Consider the following 19,240-nt stretch of genomic DNA (forward strand, 5'->3'; position numbering starts at 1 on the left):
TTTCTACATAAGAGCAATAGGTGATTTCTACATAAGAGCAATAGCCAAAGTCAAGATCGAGTGAAAAGGGGAAACAATTGCAATTATCACTACACAGTGATACACCCTCATGATCCTAGGATATGACTCATTCAAGTGAGGAAGGTGATGAGTCAGTGAGCCTTGATGAAGTAATTACATTACCTATGTATGATTTGAATAATCTTACACTAGAGAAGATGCAAGAGATACAAACCTTGTTGAGTTGTAAGGAAAAATAAGAACATCTAAGAAGAGAGAAAAAGAGAAGATAGGTACTTCATATTGCCAAAGATATTCGTACAAATACATTTGGGATCACAGATCCAAACAATCAACATACAATTTTGGATCAAGTAATACATTTAGTTGATAAAATTTAGACGAAAGACATAGACACCAATGATAAATTATTATAATGGTCTGAGGGAAGAATAGAGCATAAAGTCCTACAAAAACTCTCACAAGAACTTGCACATAGACAAGTTGAGCTTTCTACATCAATCACCAAGTCGTAAACAATTTTAAAGACCACCAATTCATTATATTTGAATTTGTGTGATATAGATTTCTTTACAATAGATACTACATGCTTATTAGAGTTATTACATGTAGACATAAGAGCGAATGTTTTTACATCAGGCAAGAACACAAGGTCAAGCTCATCCTCTTATAATGAACTGACATTCAATCAAACAAGGTTAACCGAGCTCACGGCTAGTGATAGAGAGATCAAACACAAGTTGATGTTGATTCAACTTTAGTTAGTACCACATATAGAGATTATTTAGAAGGTGGTCTCTGTTGCTAAAGACATTTTGAAGAAGGAAACACAATTTTCACACACTGCAGGATTCATTGATCTAGCTACTGAGCTATAGGTTCAATTTCAAATTTTGGAACATATACATGAACAATGGAATAAAGGCTATGCCAGTATTATGGCAAGTCATCAACAATTGTTTGATAAGTATCAATTAGCCCGTACAGCCCCAAGTTCCATCAGTGACAAATACAAGGGGGATATGAAATAAAAAAGGGAATCTGAAAGAATAAAAGGGGATATAGAAGAATCAATCAAGGTGAAACAATGTGTAGATCAAAGATCAAACATCAGGATCATATTATGGTCTCATAGGGAGTACTCAGTTTTTTACATAAATGATTATTTTATTCATGACAAAGTGTTTTTTCCACTAATGTCAGAGGGGGAGATTGTTGATCTCTAATCCTATATTGTCGATTAGTGTCCAAACACTTAGTCATTTACTAGACAAGATTACAAGGTCATCATTATGACCAAGTTGTCTAGTAAAGGTTGAGCATACAATGCTTATACTGAGCAAGATAATGATTGTCGATTATTCAGTAGCAACCAAGCACATGAATGAGTTGATCAATATAGTAGAGATCGAGCATATCAACAAGTTACTAAGTGCTAAGAAAATAAGTTATAGAAGTCGAGTACAATGCAGGGGACTCCCCTTAATACCATAAACTCATAAACAAAAACAAAGAAACAACAACAAATGCAAGAAACAAAATATGGAGTTCTTATTATTGCCGCAAATGAAAAATTACAAAATTCTTAATTACAATATGCTAACTCAAATGGGTGCCTTCATTACAATAATTTGCAAGATAGTGCTGCGAACTATCACCTAGAGCTATCCTAGACAATGTTCGGGCCTTTCTTAAATAGGCAATTTTATGCAACCCGAGAAGGTTTTAGATGCTCAAACTTAATACCTAGGGCTGACAGACCCTAACAATACACATAAAGTTAGCCAAATACATTTTTGACAAATTATTTTAGAATTTTCAGTAGCCCAACTTCCAAAGGCCATAACTCACGAACCATTGCTTTGATTAGCTATTATAACCACTTTTCGAAAACGCCAGGTCCTGATCTACAGGCTCAGAAATTGCGCAAGTGCCCTTCTGTCAAGTTTTCGAATCTCATCCGAGCACTCTAAGGCCTCCAATAGTGAGCCTGAAGATTTTTCTACAAAATTTTCCACCAAAAATCCGCAATAACTTCTCTAATACTTAAGTTGGAGCAATGAGATTTTTATGGTAGGCTTATATCTCTAAAATGAACCTTCCTATAGAAAATGAGAACATTATGAGCTCGTATGAAAAACTTGCTAAAAATATCAAGTTCCCATAAATAGTAACCACCTTGTCTACTAGTCCTTATTAAAATAGAAAAGACTAAAAATAAAATATTTTTGGGCGATGCAAGATTGCTCATCACCCAGGATGCACCTACATCAGACACCCAGGGTAATTTGAGAAGTGACCCTATCACATCTTAGGTGTTTGGAGGAAAACCAAGATGGTTAACCTCCTCCTTTGGTAGCCATGATGAATCCTCAACTGGTCTCCCTTTCCATTTGACTAGATATTCCTTATAAGTTCTATTTCTAGTACTTTTTCCAACATGACTGTCTAGTATCTCCTCAATCTCCTTTATAGCTGAACTAGTTACTGGGATGCTCCACTATGCTTCTGCAATTTCATCTCCATCACCTCCTTCATAATACTCTGTCAAATCTAAAATATTAAATGCTGGTGATATATTTAATTCAATAGGCAATTCCACTTCATACACATTTCTAGAATCATGCCTCTTCACTATCTTGCATGGTCTTATAGACGCTCAAAAATGGTTCACATCTACGATTTCATCACTTCTTCATACTAATTTGTCCCATTTTCTCATTCTACTAACTTTGATCTTTTGGCAAAAATCGATCATATTTCATCATTTGTATAATTTTTCACATCAATTTCATACCAATTCAAAATCACCCCAAATCAACTCAGAATCACCCCAAATCAATCATAATCATCATGAAACATATCAAACATTTCAAATCAATCATCATTTGTCAATTCCTAGGCATTGTTGTGGCTTTTAGTGCCTTGGAAACCTATCAATCTTATCAATCTAACCCTAGTAATCTTGTGGCTCTTAGTGCTAGGTCAAACTATCATTCATGTCATCCAATATTTGACATTGTTGAGGCTTTCAATGTCGAATCATGGAATTATCAACCATTCTAATAATATTGACAGTGTTCGTCAATGTTATTATGATCAACCTTATCAATCAATCTCGATCCTGTAGCATTTTACAATGTCGGTTAAGCATTACATATCAATCAATTCATGTCATGTGTCCTTGGCATGTTATCAATTTCGATCAATCAATCAATTTGACCATGGCTTTGGTCTACCTATCATTATCCTAGTCAATTTCCATTATGATCACATTTCATCAAAGGATGCTATCACATTTATTTAATCAATTTTGGGCAATCATTTACTAATTTCCTCTATAGGATTAAATAACCCATAATTTAATCCTATTTTTCTTACTAATTATTCTTCCTAATTATCATCCTCAATTAATTAATTGGTTCATCATTCGCAAACCATGGAAATTCTTAATTTCCTAAGTCACATTTTCATCCATTAATTCCATTTTTTTACTAATTTCTATTTTGTGGAATAAAAGGATTTTTAATTCAAATATTTTATAGAATATTGACATCATCATGACACTTGGATATGACACCTTGTGGATTCTCTTTTGACACTTGGCTAAGATATGACATAATCCAATATTCTTATTCCCTTACGCATGTCCATATTTGGCTTATTCGTCATGGATTCTTGGATTTAAGTGGGCTTGAGGTGTCTTATGACGCGTTGTAGATTCTCTTCCACATTTAGTCAAGTTTGACTTCCATATGTCATAGAATCCTAGATTTGGCATCTTTTGTCATATGCGTCATGGATTCTCAAAGGAATCTCTTGCCACATCACATATCCAAGGTGACAAATCCAATGCTCTCATCCTCCGTGTTGATTATAAAATGAACATTCTTTCTCTCATTTCCGGTCCTTAGGTCCTAATTCTTGAGCATTTTTCAAGTCCTTAGCTTTTCTCATCTTTTGCACTCTTGCTCTCATATTCAAATCACAACTTCAAGTATTCTCATAGAATTATCATTATCATAGGCTTTTTCTTCAATTCTATGTGCACTATAGGCAACTTTGGAGCTACATCATTTGGAGAAGAAAGAAAGACATGGGAGCTACAAACGAAAGAGGGGGTTTCTATTGCTTTCTTTATTAGTTTGGCTTTCATGGTAGACTAGTGGGTTCTAACGTATGTTGATTGAGTTTGTGATTTTCTTATAGTACGTTATGCATTTAGCCCCTTTTTTGGTCCTACAATTGGTGAACCCGACGTGAACATGCTTATCTAACTTGGATTTTCTTGTTTTGTGCTTGTAGGTGCAAGGAAGGAGCTCACTTGGAAGGGAATAAAGGCTATCTACACTTCCATATCACACCTAGATTAATTAGGGGGTCCAATAACGCACTTGTATGCTCTTATTCATGCATTTTGTTAGCTTATTGTCCTAAGGTGCACTATGCTTTGTCAGGGTGCACTTGGGACCCCTAGGAGCAGTTTTAGGAGTCTAGGAGCCACCAAAACCTCTTTCTACTATTTTTGACTTACCAACTGCGTCCAAACCTTACCAACTGCATCATTGACATAGTCTACACTATTTGGGCACACATGGGAGTATAGGTTTCAAAATTTGTAGTTTCTAGGTCTTATTCAAACACCATTTCCGCACAGTTTGCACCTGACCTCCCAACTGTGTCCTAAAACTACCAACTACACCCAACTGGGCCCCAACTATGTCATTGATGCAGTCTACACTGTCTAGGCACACTTGAGGGTGTTCTTAGCCATTTTGGCCTTCTGGGGTGTAATTTGCTATGTCAGAGCACACCTGGTTCACATAAAATGCACACATCAATCAAAATCTGCATGTAAGGTTTCCATTTTCTTCTAGAACATAGATTAGAGGATTTTGTGTTACTAATGGTCTGCTTGCAGCATGTGGTAGTTGTGGGATGAAGACATGATCATAACAGACTACTAATGCTTGCTTTGCAGGACGTTGTCAAAGACATTGTGTGTTTGTCAAAACCATGTGTGTGGATTTCCTATATTAGATAACACTTTGTTTGGTGCTTAAAATGAACTTTTTCTCTTCTTCCTAGCATGTCTATAGTGTTTAAATCCCTAGGAGTTACATTGGACGTATCCTCTCCCCTTGCCATTCGTGGATCTTGGGTGTAAGAGAAATCTGTGTAACTTCTATAGGAGGCCTGCCTTGGACCAAGATACTCGACATTAGGTATGCCAGGGGACAACCTTAGAGCGGTAAAAGGCCAAACGCTAGGTCAACATTCCAGATGCTATATAAAATTTGATTACGGTGAAAGCCGTGTCGACGGTATTGCTGCGTGATAGCTCTCCTCCAGTACCCTTGTGGTGCGTTAAACCCCAATTCTCGGGGCTGGGAGACCTTCAACGAAATTTTATCATTCACTTGCCAAACGAAATGCCCTTACTAAAAATTGTGTTTTAGAGGCCAAAATCCTTTCTATCCACTGGCTCAAGGGGTCACCCATGCTCGTGAAGACATCCTACATTCTCACAGTCCTTAGTAGAGGCAACAGTCCCTTGGGAAGTTGTGCCCCTTGGGAAGTGGATCTTGGTAGGCTCGAGAAGTGAGTGCGCTGTAAGGGGGAGCCTGTGGTGCCAAGATCCTAGGTTGTCTTCTCTGGATAAGCATTGTTGAACTTTGGTTCAAGTAGGAATTCAATGGATACAATCCTAAAATCCTAGGTTGTGGTGTTTTTGTTCACTTTTGACAATAGCTATTCATGTCTTAATGTGTCTTGCGTGTGTGTAAAACATAATCAAGATAATAGCCCAACATTCAAATTTACACCTTGAACCTTCTCCAAATATTACACATTGTCAAAACTTTACAACCTTTGTCAAACTTTGAAAACTTTGGTTCAACACATTCAAACCTTGGAAAACATGGCGACTTGTGCTCCTAAACGTGCTAGGCAAAACATAGATCTCATCCTTGCATAGACTCCACTTGCATTCACCCTAGTCTAGGCCTCATACTTGCATCATATAGACTTCATATTGCACCTTTTAATCCTCATTTAGTATCCATTACCTTTCATATTGCATCCATTTGGATTTAGTTTACCTCCTTTAGTTTTTGCATTCCCATCTCAAGATCAGCACTTTGCATCTCCCATCTGGCATCTTTGCATACCCAATCCTCATCTTGACCACTTTAACCATCATTTCAGGCATCCTAAGCATCATTTTGAACCTCCATTCTATTCTTAGTGTTGTCCCCTACTGTTTAGCTCTTTGTGACATCAATCTGGAAATCATACCTCCCAAAATTGCCTTAGTTTCAGGCCAGTTTACCAATTGCGTCCTGAAATTACCAATTGCGTCCAAAAATTACCAACTACATCATTGACATAGTCTACACTATTTGAGCACACATGGTGGTCCTCAAACCTAGTTTGGGATTCCAGATAACATTTTGGGGCTTCAACTGTATCTTTAGGTACCTGGATAGCTCCCATTGCATTAGCAACCCCAGATTTGCATTCTGCACCTCCTAGTCTTCATTACCTTCACTTAAGACATCATTCCTTAGGTCATAAACTTTGTTTTGCATCTCCCAACCCATCCTAACATCAACCCCAACATCTTAGCTTCATGGAATATCACTTTGGTAACCATACCCTTTAGAATCAACAAACATTCTTCCTAGCTTACCAACTGCACCTAGAAACTAGGAACTACGTCCAAAACTTACCAACTGCATCATTGACATAGTATGCACTGTTGGAGCACACTTGGCACTGTTAGGGTGCACTTGGGCACTTGCATGACTATTTTGGGCCTCCAAACTGCACTTTAGGACCCTAAAACTACATCTAGGAGCCTCTATACCTCCCCATTTTGCACTTGACCCAAAATCGTATCTTGCACCCAAAATCCCATTTTGCATCATAGGCATTGTCCATATTACATATCTACTCAGCATCACCAGATTTCAAGTCCCCAAAACATCATTTTGAACCCTTGAAACCTTTAAATTTAGTTAGAAATTTAGACAAAGTATGAGTCTTAGAGTTTCTCCTAGTGTTGACGGATAAGAAGAGCAAAAAAACCTCGTCCGAGATAGAAGAAGAGCAAGAAAACCCAACAAACATTTGACAAAGACTAAATCGGGGCATCACAACCATTACTAGCAGAGCCCTTGAACATGTATCTACAAGAGCACCATAATCAAGCTATGACACAACAAACCTTGAACAATGCAACTACCATGAGATTTCCTCCAAACACTTCTCCCACACATGGGATGGTTCAATGGAGTCCTGAATTTGAACCTATATTCGTGCCGATAACACCAGGACGAGGAAGTGTGCCAACCACACCTGAAGATGAACAATCACACTCCTTTGAATTCAACCAACCTAACACAAGTACCTTGAACTATAACACATCAAACATACATCAAGGTACTGTACACCTAAGTGATGACTCTAACACTGACTATGGCATCACTGATGAAGAAATGGCTAAGGCATGTCAAGACAATTTTTTTTGCAAGAACTTTAAACTTTTGGTAGCCTAAGAAATTGTCAAATTCAACCCAAACGTGGAAGGACCTAAGTCCAAACATCAAACCAACACAACCATTGAAAACATGCAACTCATGATCAAGTTGGACTTAGATAAGGGAAAACAACCTTTGGAGTTTTCAAACACAATAATGGCACCTATAAGGTCCCATCAAGAATCAACTATCGAAATCCTCCAAAGTACATTTGAACACATCAATGTTAACCCATTGTTCGATGAAATACCTCCAATTCCTAAACACCCCAAAAGGATATTAAGAATTGATTTTAGTCACATGATGCAACAAAAAGATGCACCTAAAGGGACATGTTCTCTAGGGATTCCAGACATACCTTCTTTGGAGGAAAATCAACAAAGTGCACCTTTGCTCCTAACCCTACCAAGTGGTATGACATAAAATTTTATGGAGCCTCCCACGAGTACACTATGTGCAACATCAACTACAACAATCCCTATTGATGCACAAAGGAAAAGTCTTATTGAAATTACACCCATTCCGAATAGGAACACATCTCATAGTCAAGTCAATATGATGTCACAAGGAGGAACCTCTAACACACAAGGGACCCAAAGCAACAATACCAACATGACGATCACTTCTCAAGGACATAACCAACTACCCCAACAACATCAACCTGCGATAGTCCAAGGACCTAATGTTTCCAACACACATCCAACGTATCAACAACAACATCAACCACAACAACAACAACCTCAAGTTGTGCAAACATCCAACATCCCTAATACGTGGTCCAACATAAACCCACTTGACTTCCATGCAATGTATCAACAACAAGAAGCCTTGTTTGCTAAACAACAAGAGCAACTCAAGCAACTGTTGGAATATCAAAGACGACTTGAGAAATAAATTGCATACTAGCAACATTTATTGCAACAACAACATGTTCCACAACAACCCTAACAAATACCTCTACAACAACAAGCACATACATGGTCTCACATACAACCAATAGAGGTATCTCAACAACAACCACAACACATGGCACAACAACAACACATGGTACAACAATCGCAGTCAATCCCGCAACAAGTGCCACATCAAATACCACAACAAGTACCCCAACAATAGGGACCCTTCTGTCTTCGAGGTACCAACATACCTCCACCACCTAGTGACACTTCACTAGACTCATCAAATACAAAAATGTTAGAGCCGATAGTTCTGGCCACATCAAACGGTCTACTCATAGGCATAAAGGACTTGAAGGAAAGACTATTGGGTAAAATTGCAATGAAGAGTTGTTTCAACAATTCAAACAACTTTCCAAATAAGTTGAGGCATTGGGAGTCCAAAAGAAACAAGCTCTATATACAGAAAGGGACTTGCGTCCTAATCCATTCGATAAAAGTCTATATATGCTTCCATTCCCAAAACACTTTGAGGCTCCAAGGTTTGAAAAATACTAAGGAAAAGGCAACCCTATTGATCACATCTAAGAATTTTGTGCCTCATGTACTGAACTTAGTGATGAGCCCACTTACCTCATGAGATTGTTCCCTCATTCTCTAGGTGGGCCCGCACTTGAATGGTACTCCAAACTTCTTGGTAATATCAAACCCTCATTGAAACTCATAGACAAGTTCATCTCACACTTTGCCTTTAACTTTATGAATGAAGTGACCCTTTCTAATTTTTGCTCAACTAAATAGAAGACATGAGAACCATTTATCACATTCTTACTACATTGGAGAAGCTTAGTCAATCAATGCTCACTAGACATTCCTGAAGAACAACAAGTAAACTTGTGCATTGAAAACTTAGTCTTGGACTTAATGTATGAACTCAAAATGAAGAGCCCAAGCGCTATTTCTAAACTGATGAAAAAGGGGGCTAGTATTGAAGGTGCTCTTATTCATAAGGGAATCCTCAAGATAAATAAGGAAAACACAAACACCAATTCCTCTAATGAAAAGCCAAAATTTTTCTCCAAAAATAAGAATGTGACTAATGATGGCATTGTGGATGCCCACACGATTAGCACAACACAACCTCAACTGACTTTGAAAGGCGCAAACCCTACAAATTCACAAACTCCCAATCAAACAACACCTCAACAGCAGAAGACTGAGACTTCCACGCAAGACATACCTCGAAGACATCCTAGAACCAAAGACAAGAAATTCACACCATTGGGGATACCTCTTGAAACTGCATTACAAAAGTTACTGAGTAATAACTTCCTGTAGCTACCCCCAATCAAAGATGAACCATTAACTAAAGTAGATTGGTGGGATGAAAAAAAGTACTGTGATTACCATTGCACCAAAGGACATAAGACTTCATCATATTTCCAATTGAAACATGCAATACAAGACCTTATTGATGACAGTGTAATCACAGTTGATCCATCACTATTAGAATCTAACTCTGATCACACTATATTCAAAGATCCTTTGGGTAATCATGACAAAGAGAAACCCTCAAGTTCAAACTCAAACTCACAAGGTAATGTGAATTACACACACACCGGATATGACTACACCATCAATTGCTTTAATGAGTCTGATTCCCACATATCCACATTCACATTGAAGGTTGAAGACCCTTGTTGTGCTATCACTACACGTTGTACCAAGATCACCCTACCTAAAGCCCCATCTAGACCTATTGCTTCTACTAGACCTATACCCCCTAGTAGACCTGCTGCTCCTACTTCATCTAATTGTAGCCTTGTTGAACAACTTGACAAGATCCCTATGCAAATATCTATTTTGGACCTACTGTGTGCATCTCCCCAACATTAGAAGATCTTGGATCAAGCCCTTAAAGAGTCAGTAGTCCCAGATAACATTGATGTTACCCAATTCCAAGCCATGGTTGGGAACCAATCTGCGTCACAACATATCACTTTTTCCCCTCAGGATATTCCTAAAGACAAACCTAACCACAATGATCCCCTTCATCTCGAAGTCTTCATCCATAATGCCAAACTCAAATGTGTCTTAATAGATGGAGGAGCAGGATTGAACATCTGTATTCTTAAGGTTGTCAAAGGTTTGGGTTATTTTGAAGATGATGTGGATCCCTCTTGAAGAATCACAATAAAAGCTTATGATGATGGTAAACGCTTCTCCAAGGGCGTCATCACATTACCTATCAGAGTTGGCCCAACTACTGAAGACACATTGTTCCATGTCCTAGATATCGAAATGAATTGCAACATGATATTGGGATGCCCTTGGATTCATGCTATGAAAGCAGTCGCTTCTACATATCATCAATGTCTAAAGTTTTCCTATGACAATGTGGAGGTTACCATCCCTGGCAATTTGTGCTAATCTAAGAGATGCTACTACATACCAAATCCCAAAAAACAATGAAGCACAACCCATAGATTCCTCTAAGTATGTGGATGCTGATATACTCCTTAGTATGGCCAAGGAAAAGATGAAGATTGAAGACAAAGGGTGCGGAGAGTACTTTATGTCTCAAGTCTCTCACATTAGGGAGTCGCCACTTTCTCTCCTATCTTATGGTAAATCAAAACTATTGCAAGACCAACACTCCAAGATCGGTACACAAAATGCCACTTCTATCAATGAGGATACATCTGTATGTATTGAGAAAGAAAAAGTAGACCAAGAATTTGCTTTGATATCTCCTAGCCAGTACATACTTGGGTTTACTATCATGCAGAAACAAGGCTATGATGGCTATAGTGGTCTTGGATCTTAGAAACAAGGAATCATTGAACCTATTACTACAAAAGGATGACCTCCTAGTTTGGGGCTTCGATTTAACCCATTAAAAATAGGTCCTCCTAGTACTACGGTACCTACATGTGAGACTATGGATGTTTTGAACGATGAAAAGGCATCTAAGGATATCCCAGCTGAAACCAACAATCCTCTAGCTTCTAAGCATAACCCCAATGATACAACATAATCTAATGCACATATCCATGCCTTTCGCCAAAGCCCATTTAGCACTAATGATGACATCCCCTCAAGCTATCCTAAACTATTGGATTAGGACCAACGTGGACCGTGAATTTTTGATTGATTCGACAATGAGGACACTCTTATAATAGACTTTTTAATCTATGAAGGCATTATGATTGACAATCATAAAGAAGCAATTTATTCTAAAGAGAACACATTGGCATACTTTGGGGAGCCAACTCCACCTTCTAGTTAAAAAGCAAAGAGAGAAAAAAATAACAAGCATAGGTCTCTTGGTGAAAATGGAAAGGTGCCATTAGACCGTAAATAAATTAAAAGCTAAGAAGCTCCCAAGGATACAAGATGAAAAATATGATGCCATGAATATTAGTGTTCTAGCATTCAACATGCCACAAAGTCTTTCGAAGCTCTCTCAATCAACATTCATGTGGAAGGTCATTAGTCTCAACCCTCCCAACCCTCCCTTATATCTAGTTGTTTATCCCCAAATCTAGGTACCTAATTTTCCCAACACCCAAGATCAAATCTTTATCCAACAAGCCTTTGCATATGTCATCATTAGTGACATCCCACATGACATATCTATTGACCCATTTATCCTCAGATGCCTTGATTCGTAAGAGGCAAACATTGTCTTACATATGGTACACGATAGTATATCTCGAGGTCTTTCCAGTGGTTTGATTTTAGCTACAGACTCGACACAAATCCTACGTAATTATGGTCAGTCATGGATCCAAATATTATTAGCTAGCAGCACCAACAACAGATTTCAGCAACATTCTTGATTCCATCTAAAAGTCCTGAAAAAATATTTTAAAAATAGCAAAATCTCCTGAAAAAAGAAAAGAAAAAAATTGAAAAAAAGTCATGAAAAATGGATGCCTTGATGAAAACCTGGCAAACAGGTGTCTTGGCACGAAAATTTGAGTCAAGAGAAAAACTCCATCCACAAGTGAAAACCTGGCAAACAGGCGCTTTGGGCAAGTACCATGGTGAAAACCTGGCAAATAGGCGCCATGTGTAATTAGTTATTGCTCTTCCATCTATCAGGATTCCATTTGGTTTTTCCCCCTCTATCATTCATTGATCATATCCTTCATATTGCAAGAAATCCCTGGTCCCTTATCATGGCTCATGAACTGGTTATTATCCTTTGTTATCTTACCAAGCGTTACCAGTCTATACACACTCTATCATTGGCCTTTGTACATAGTTTGCATCTTCTTTGGTGGCATATTACCTACATGGTGCACACGTTTGAACTTGAACTGGGGGCATATCCCTAAGAACTTTTTATTCATTGGACCTATCACATAATGAATTGGAGCTAACACTTGTATATGCTTTTACGATCCTGAAAAAAATTCTAAACATTCGAAAAATGTCCTAAAAAAATCACTAAAATCATATAATGTCCTGAAGTAAAACCTAAAAAATCATAAAATGTCCTGAAAAAAAGACTAAAAATCATAAAATATCCTGAAAAAAAATCACTAAAAATCATAAAATGTCCTGAAAAAAGCACTAAAAATCATAAAATGTCCTGAAAAAAATCACTAAAAATAAGAAAATGTCCTAAAGTAAAACCCTAAAAATCATAAAATGTCCTAAGGAAACCAGTCACACACAAAAATCAAATATCTCCAAAAACCCTAAAAATCACAAAACCCATAAAAAATTTGCAATAAACCTTGTAAATATTCACTATGGATAACCACCCCTTTTGTGTACACACTTGCACTTTGTAGACTGAAACTCAAAGCACTACACTTTCAAGATAGTCACACTATCTGAACAACGTGAACCAACAATCAATCCAACATATCACTATGGACCTCTCAACTAAATCCTCAAACAGAGCTATCACATCATCAACATATCAAACACTACCTACACACCTTCAAACACTAAAAAGCAAGTAATAACATACAATAATAGCTATTGGCTCACACTTTTTAGTGGGTCATTTATTTTTGGCTTTGTTTTTCTTTGATCATGTTCCTATGTCACTCGATGATATAAACTGATCTATGAGAGTGGCCAGGATGGTTCATGGTCATCTATTTCTATTTCTATCTATTACAATGTACCTTTGAGAGTCTGGGGCATGTAGATTTGCCTCAAGAAGGACAAGGTCATTCTCTGTCTGCATCGTGCTTGTTCATGCAAAAGGCTTGCATTTGCGCTCTGACCCTTTATGCGATGATGTGTTGCATTCCATTTGCCATATCAAAATAAAGCTCCATTTGACATATAGTGCACTTTCTACAAGAAAACGTCTTCTCATCATACTAACGATTCCTCGTCTCATCTCCTTAGTCTTCTATCATTCATCTCATTCTCCATCACCATGATCATGTCTTCCGATTCACCAAATCATCTTCATCTTGCATTCATGCATTCCTACATCATCCTACATTGTTAATCAACTTTATGTGGCTTTCCACCTAGTTCAAGCTTAGTATAACATTTGTCTCACCATATTTGACCAAATCTGACCATGTTTGATGATTTCACTCATGTTAGGACATCTTTCCATCATTTTGGGCATGCATGCACAATTTCGGGTCATTCCGAGTCCAATCGAGCTGATTTTGGCCCCCGGAGCCTTCTCGGGCACATTTTGCACTTTTTGAGTCCACTTGGGCTTCCCAAGTGCGCCATGGCTGCACTTGGTACTATCATGATGCACTTGGGCTTACCAAGTGTGTTCAGGACGCACTTGGATGAGTTTTGGGCACACTCGGGGACCTAGGATCCCAAAACTACTCTTAAAACCCCTATGTTGCACTCCAGAGGCCATAACTTTTGTGTTTCAACTCTGATTTATGAATTGTTAGTTGCATTGAACTCATATATTTTTTGTGAACATAACAAGCTGTAATTTTCATTATTTGGTCACCATATTGAGTGGTCATCCTTGAAACTACTCTTGGGCTCCTAATTGACCCCCGTCAGGTTGATTTTGGCCCCCGGAGCCTTCTCGGGCACATTTTGCACTTTCCAAGTCCACTTGGGCTTACCAAGTGCATCATGGGCACACTTGGTACTGTCATGATGCACTTGGGCTTACCAAGTGCATCCAGGATGCACTTGGATGAGTTTTGGGCGCACTTGGGGACTTAGGATCCCCATAACTGCTCCCGGAGCCCCTATGTTGCACTCTGGAGTCTATAACTTTTGTGTTTTAACTCAAATTTGCAATCCGTCAGTTGTGTTGGATTAGTATCTTCATTGTGGAAAAAATGAACTATCATTTTCATAATTTTGTGTCTTTCTTGAGTGGTAACCCATGCATGCAATTAGTCTCGGGCTCTCGATTGACCCTATTTTGCACTCTAGACCTCATAACTTTCACATTTTAGCTCTGATTTTTGATCTGTCAATTGCTATGGTTTTGTCTTCTCATTGTCGAAAAATTGAATTATCATATGATTATCTTAGTCAATTTCTCAAGGGGGAACCCGTATACATCATCCCTACTGGGGCATGTTCTGGCTTTCTCACTAATTATTCTTTGACACAACGCTCTAAATCACATTGTATCAAAGAGGGGAAAAATGTAGACGCTAAAACATGGTTCACATCTACAGTTTCATCACTTATTCATACTAATTTGTCCCATTTTATCATCCTACTAACTTTGATCTTTTGGCCAAAATCGATCATATTTCATCATTTGTATCATTTTTCACATCAATTTCATACCAATTCAAAATCACCCCAAATCAACTTGGAATCACCCAAAATCAGTCATAATCGTCATGAAACATATCAAACATATCAAATCAATCATCATTTGTCCATTCCTAGGCATTGTTGTGGCTTTCAGTGCCTTGGAAACCTATCAATCTTATCAATCTAACCCTAGTAATGTTGCGGTTCTCAGTGCTAGGTCAAACTATCATTCATGTCATCCAATCTTTGACATTGTTGAGGATTTTAATGTTGGATCATGACATTATCAACCATTTTAATAATATTGATAGTGTCCGTCGATGTTCTTATGATCAACCTTATCAATCAATCTCGATCCTGTAGCATTTTACAATGTCAGTTAAGCATTACATATCAATCAATTCATGTCATGTGTCCTTGGCATGTTATTAATTTTGATCAATCAATCAATTTGACCATGGATTTGGTCTACCTATCATTATCCTAGTCAATTTCCATTATCATCACATTTCATCAAAGGATACTGTTGCATTTGTTTAATCAATTTTGGCCAATCATTTACTAATTTCCTCTATAGGATTAAATAACCCATAATTTAATCCTATTCTTCTTACTAATTATTCTTCCTAATTATCATCCTCAATCAATTAATTTTATTAATTAATTGGTTCATCATTCACAAACCATGGAAATTCTTAATTTCCTAAGTCAAATTTTCATCCATTAATTCCATTTTTTTACTAATTTCTATTTTGTGGAATAAAAGGATTTTTAATTCAAATATTCCATAGAATATTGACATCATCATGACACTTGGATATGACACCTTGTGGATTCTCCTTTGACACTTGGCTAAGATACGACATAATCCAATATTCTTATTCCCTTACGCATGTCCATAGTTGGCTTATTTGTCATGGATTCTTGGCTTTAAGTGGGCTTGAGGTGTCTTATGACATGTCATAGATTCTCTTCCACATTTAGTCAAGTTTGACTTCCATGCATCATAGAATCCTACATTTGGCATCTTTTGTCATATGTGTCATGGATTCTCAAAGGAATCTCTTTCCACATCGCATATCCAATGTGACAAATCCAATGCTCTCATCCTCCATGTTGATTATAAAATGAGCATTCTTTCTCTCATTTCTGGTCCTTAGGTCCTAATTCTTGAGCATTTTTCAAGTCCTTAGCTTTTCTCATCTTTTGCACTCTCGCTCTCATATTCAAATCACAACTTCAAGTATTCTCATAGCATTATCATTATCATAGGCTTTTGCTTCAATTCTGTGTGCACTATAGGCAACTTTGGAGCTACATCATTTGGAGAAGAAAGAAGGACATGGGAGCTACAAACGAAAGAGGGGGTTTCTATTGCTTTCTTTATTAGTTTGGCTTTCATGGTAGACTAGTGGGTGCTAACTTATGATGATTGCGTTTGTGATTTGTTCATAGTATGTTATGCATTTAGCCGGTTTTCTAGTACTATAGGTCCAAACTTCTTCATCTTCAACTTATTATATGTACCCACTAGAAAACGCTCCTTTCTTAAATGAACCATGACTTCATCTCCAACCTGAAATTCCTTATATCTCCTTTTTACATTCACCTTTGCCTTATATGGTGTATTCATCTTTATAATTTTCTTTCTCACATCCTCATGGATGTTCTTCAAATGTTCAGCAAAATTTTTTGCTTTAGCACTACTTATCTCTCCTTTATCCAACTGCCTCAATTCAGAAGCATTTTTGGGACTATTCCCATATACAATCTGGAATGGTGATTTACCAGTACTCCTATTGATGGAATTATTATATGCAAATTCTGCCTGTGGTAAAATCATATCCCATCCTTTTGGTTTATCTCCAACCAAGCATCTCAGCAAGTTTCCTAAATTGTGATTCACAGCTTCTGTCTATCCATCAGTCTGTGGATGATGTGATGAGTTGAACTTCAAATTTGTCTTCAACTTCTTCCATAATGTATGCCATAAATACCCAAAAATTTGGTATCTTGATCTGAAACTATACTCTTTGGTAGACCATGTAGTCTCACCACTCTGAAAAACAATTCTGCCACGCGAACAACATCACTAGTCTTTTTGCAAGGAATAAAATATGTCATCTTTGAAAACCTATCAACCACCAAAAAAATAGAATCATACCCCCGTTGTGTCCTCTATAATCCCAGAACAAAATCTATTCTGACATCCTCCCATGGCTTCTTTGGTACAAGTAATGGCTAATACAATCCCATATTTTGCTTCACTACTTTCACCATCTGACATACTCTACAACTCTATACAAACTTCTTCACATCTTGCTGCAACTGGGGCCAATAATAATTCTTAGCAACCAAATCTATCATTTTATCTTTGCCAAAATGTCCAAGCAATCCTCCACTATGCTTCTCCTTGATGAGATTCTCTCTCATTGAACTTTTGGGAATGCACAACTGGCTTCCTTTGAACAACATATTATCCTGGATCATGAAACCCAACCACTTTGTCCTCTCAAGTGTAACAAAAAGGTTCTTTAGAAGCCTTCCATGCTTCACCAAAATTAGGATCATCTGGATACAAAGTACTGAGTTCCTTGAACCCAACCACCTCCATCTGCATTTCTGTCAGAAAAAGTTGTTTTCTACTAAGAGCATCTACAACTTTGTTAGACTTCCCACTCTTGTGTTTCAAAAGAAATGTATAACTCTGCAAAAAGTTAACCCATTTTAAGTGCCTTTGGTTCAATTTTCCTTGACTATTCAAATATTTCAAAGCTTGATGATCAGTATACAAAAAAAACTCCTTAGGAAGAAGATAGTGTCTCCACTTCTTCAATGCTTGAACTATAGCATAAAATTCTTGATCATAAACAAGATTTTTTTTTTTTTGCATCATTTAACTTCTCACTAAAATAAGCAATAGGTCTACCTTCTTGGATCAAAAAAACTCCTATTGTAGTACCACTAGCATCACAAGCTACTTGAAATGCCTTATTAAAATTAGGAAGTGCTAAAACAGGTTGCTCAGTAACTTTCTATTTCAACAAATTAAAACTCTTATCTACTCTTACAGTCAACTTAAACTCTTTCCTATCCCGTCTCATTGTTTCAGTCAAGGGTCCACAAATACTGTTAAAACTTCTTATGAACTTTTTGTAAAATGTAGCTAGTCCATGAAAAGATCTTACCTTTGTCACACTCCTTGGAGTAGGCCATTCAAGGATAGCCTTCACTTTCTTTGGGTCCATTTTCAAACCTCTCTTGAGACTTCAAATCCCAGGTACACCAACTCCTTTACAAAATTGCACTTCTTTAGGTTTATCAACAACTTTTCTTCCCTCAACTTATCAAACACCTTGTGAATATGAATCAAATACTCCTCCAATGTCTTACTAAAGATAAAAATATCATCTAGGTAAACAATGACAAACTTACCTAGAAACTCCTTTAGTACCTCATGAAAGTGCTCAGTGCATTGGTTAGCCCAAAAGGCATGACTAACCACTTATACAATCCTTCCCTTGTCTTGCAAGCAGTCTTCCACTCATCACCTTCTCTGATACGAATCTAATGGTACCCACTCTTCAAATCTATCTTTGTGAAGTACTTAGCTCCACTCAAACAGTCCATAATATCATCCATTCTTGGCAATGAAAATCTTTACTTTATTGTGATCTTGTTGATAGTGCGAGAATCTGTGCACATCCTCCATTCTTCATTCTTCTTTGGTGCTAATACTGCTGGTACAACACATGGACTCAGACTCTCTCGAATCAACCCCTCCTGCAACAACTCATGAACTTGCCTATTTAACTCTTCACTTTCTACTGGTGCCATTTTGTGCGTGACCTTATTTGGAAAACTAGTTCTTGGAACCAAATCCATCTAGTGACGTATCTTCCTCATTGGGGGCAATCCATTAGGTACATTATCTGATACAATATCAGAAAACTCTTCCAACATATCTGCAACTTCTGCAGGTACCTCTTCTACTTCTTCCTTACCATCTTTAGGAATTATAGAAAAACACACACGTTCATGCTTCAT

This window comes from Cupressus sempervirens, chromosome 4, assembly GCF_028749045.1.
Source record: "Cupressus sempervirens isolate cs-2001-9-10 chromosome 4, ASM2874904v1, whole genome shotgun sequence".
Taxonomy (NCBI): Eukaryota; Viridiplantae; Streptophyta; class Pinopsida; order Cupressales; family Cupressaceae; genus Cupressus; species Cupressus sempervirens.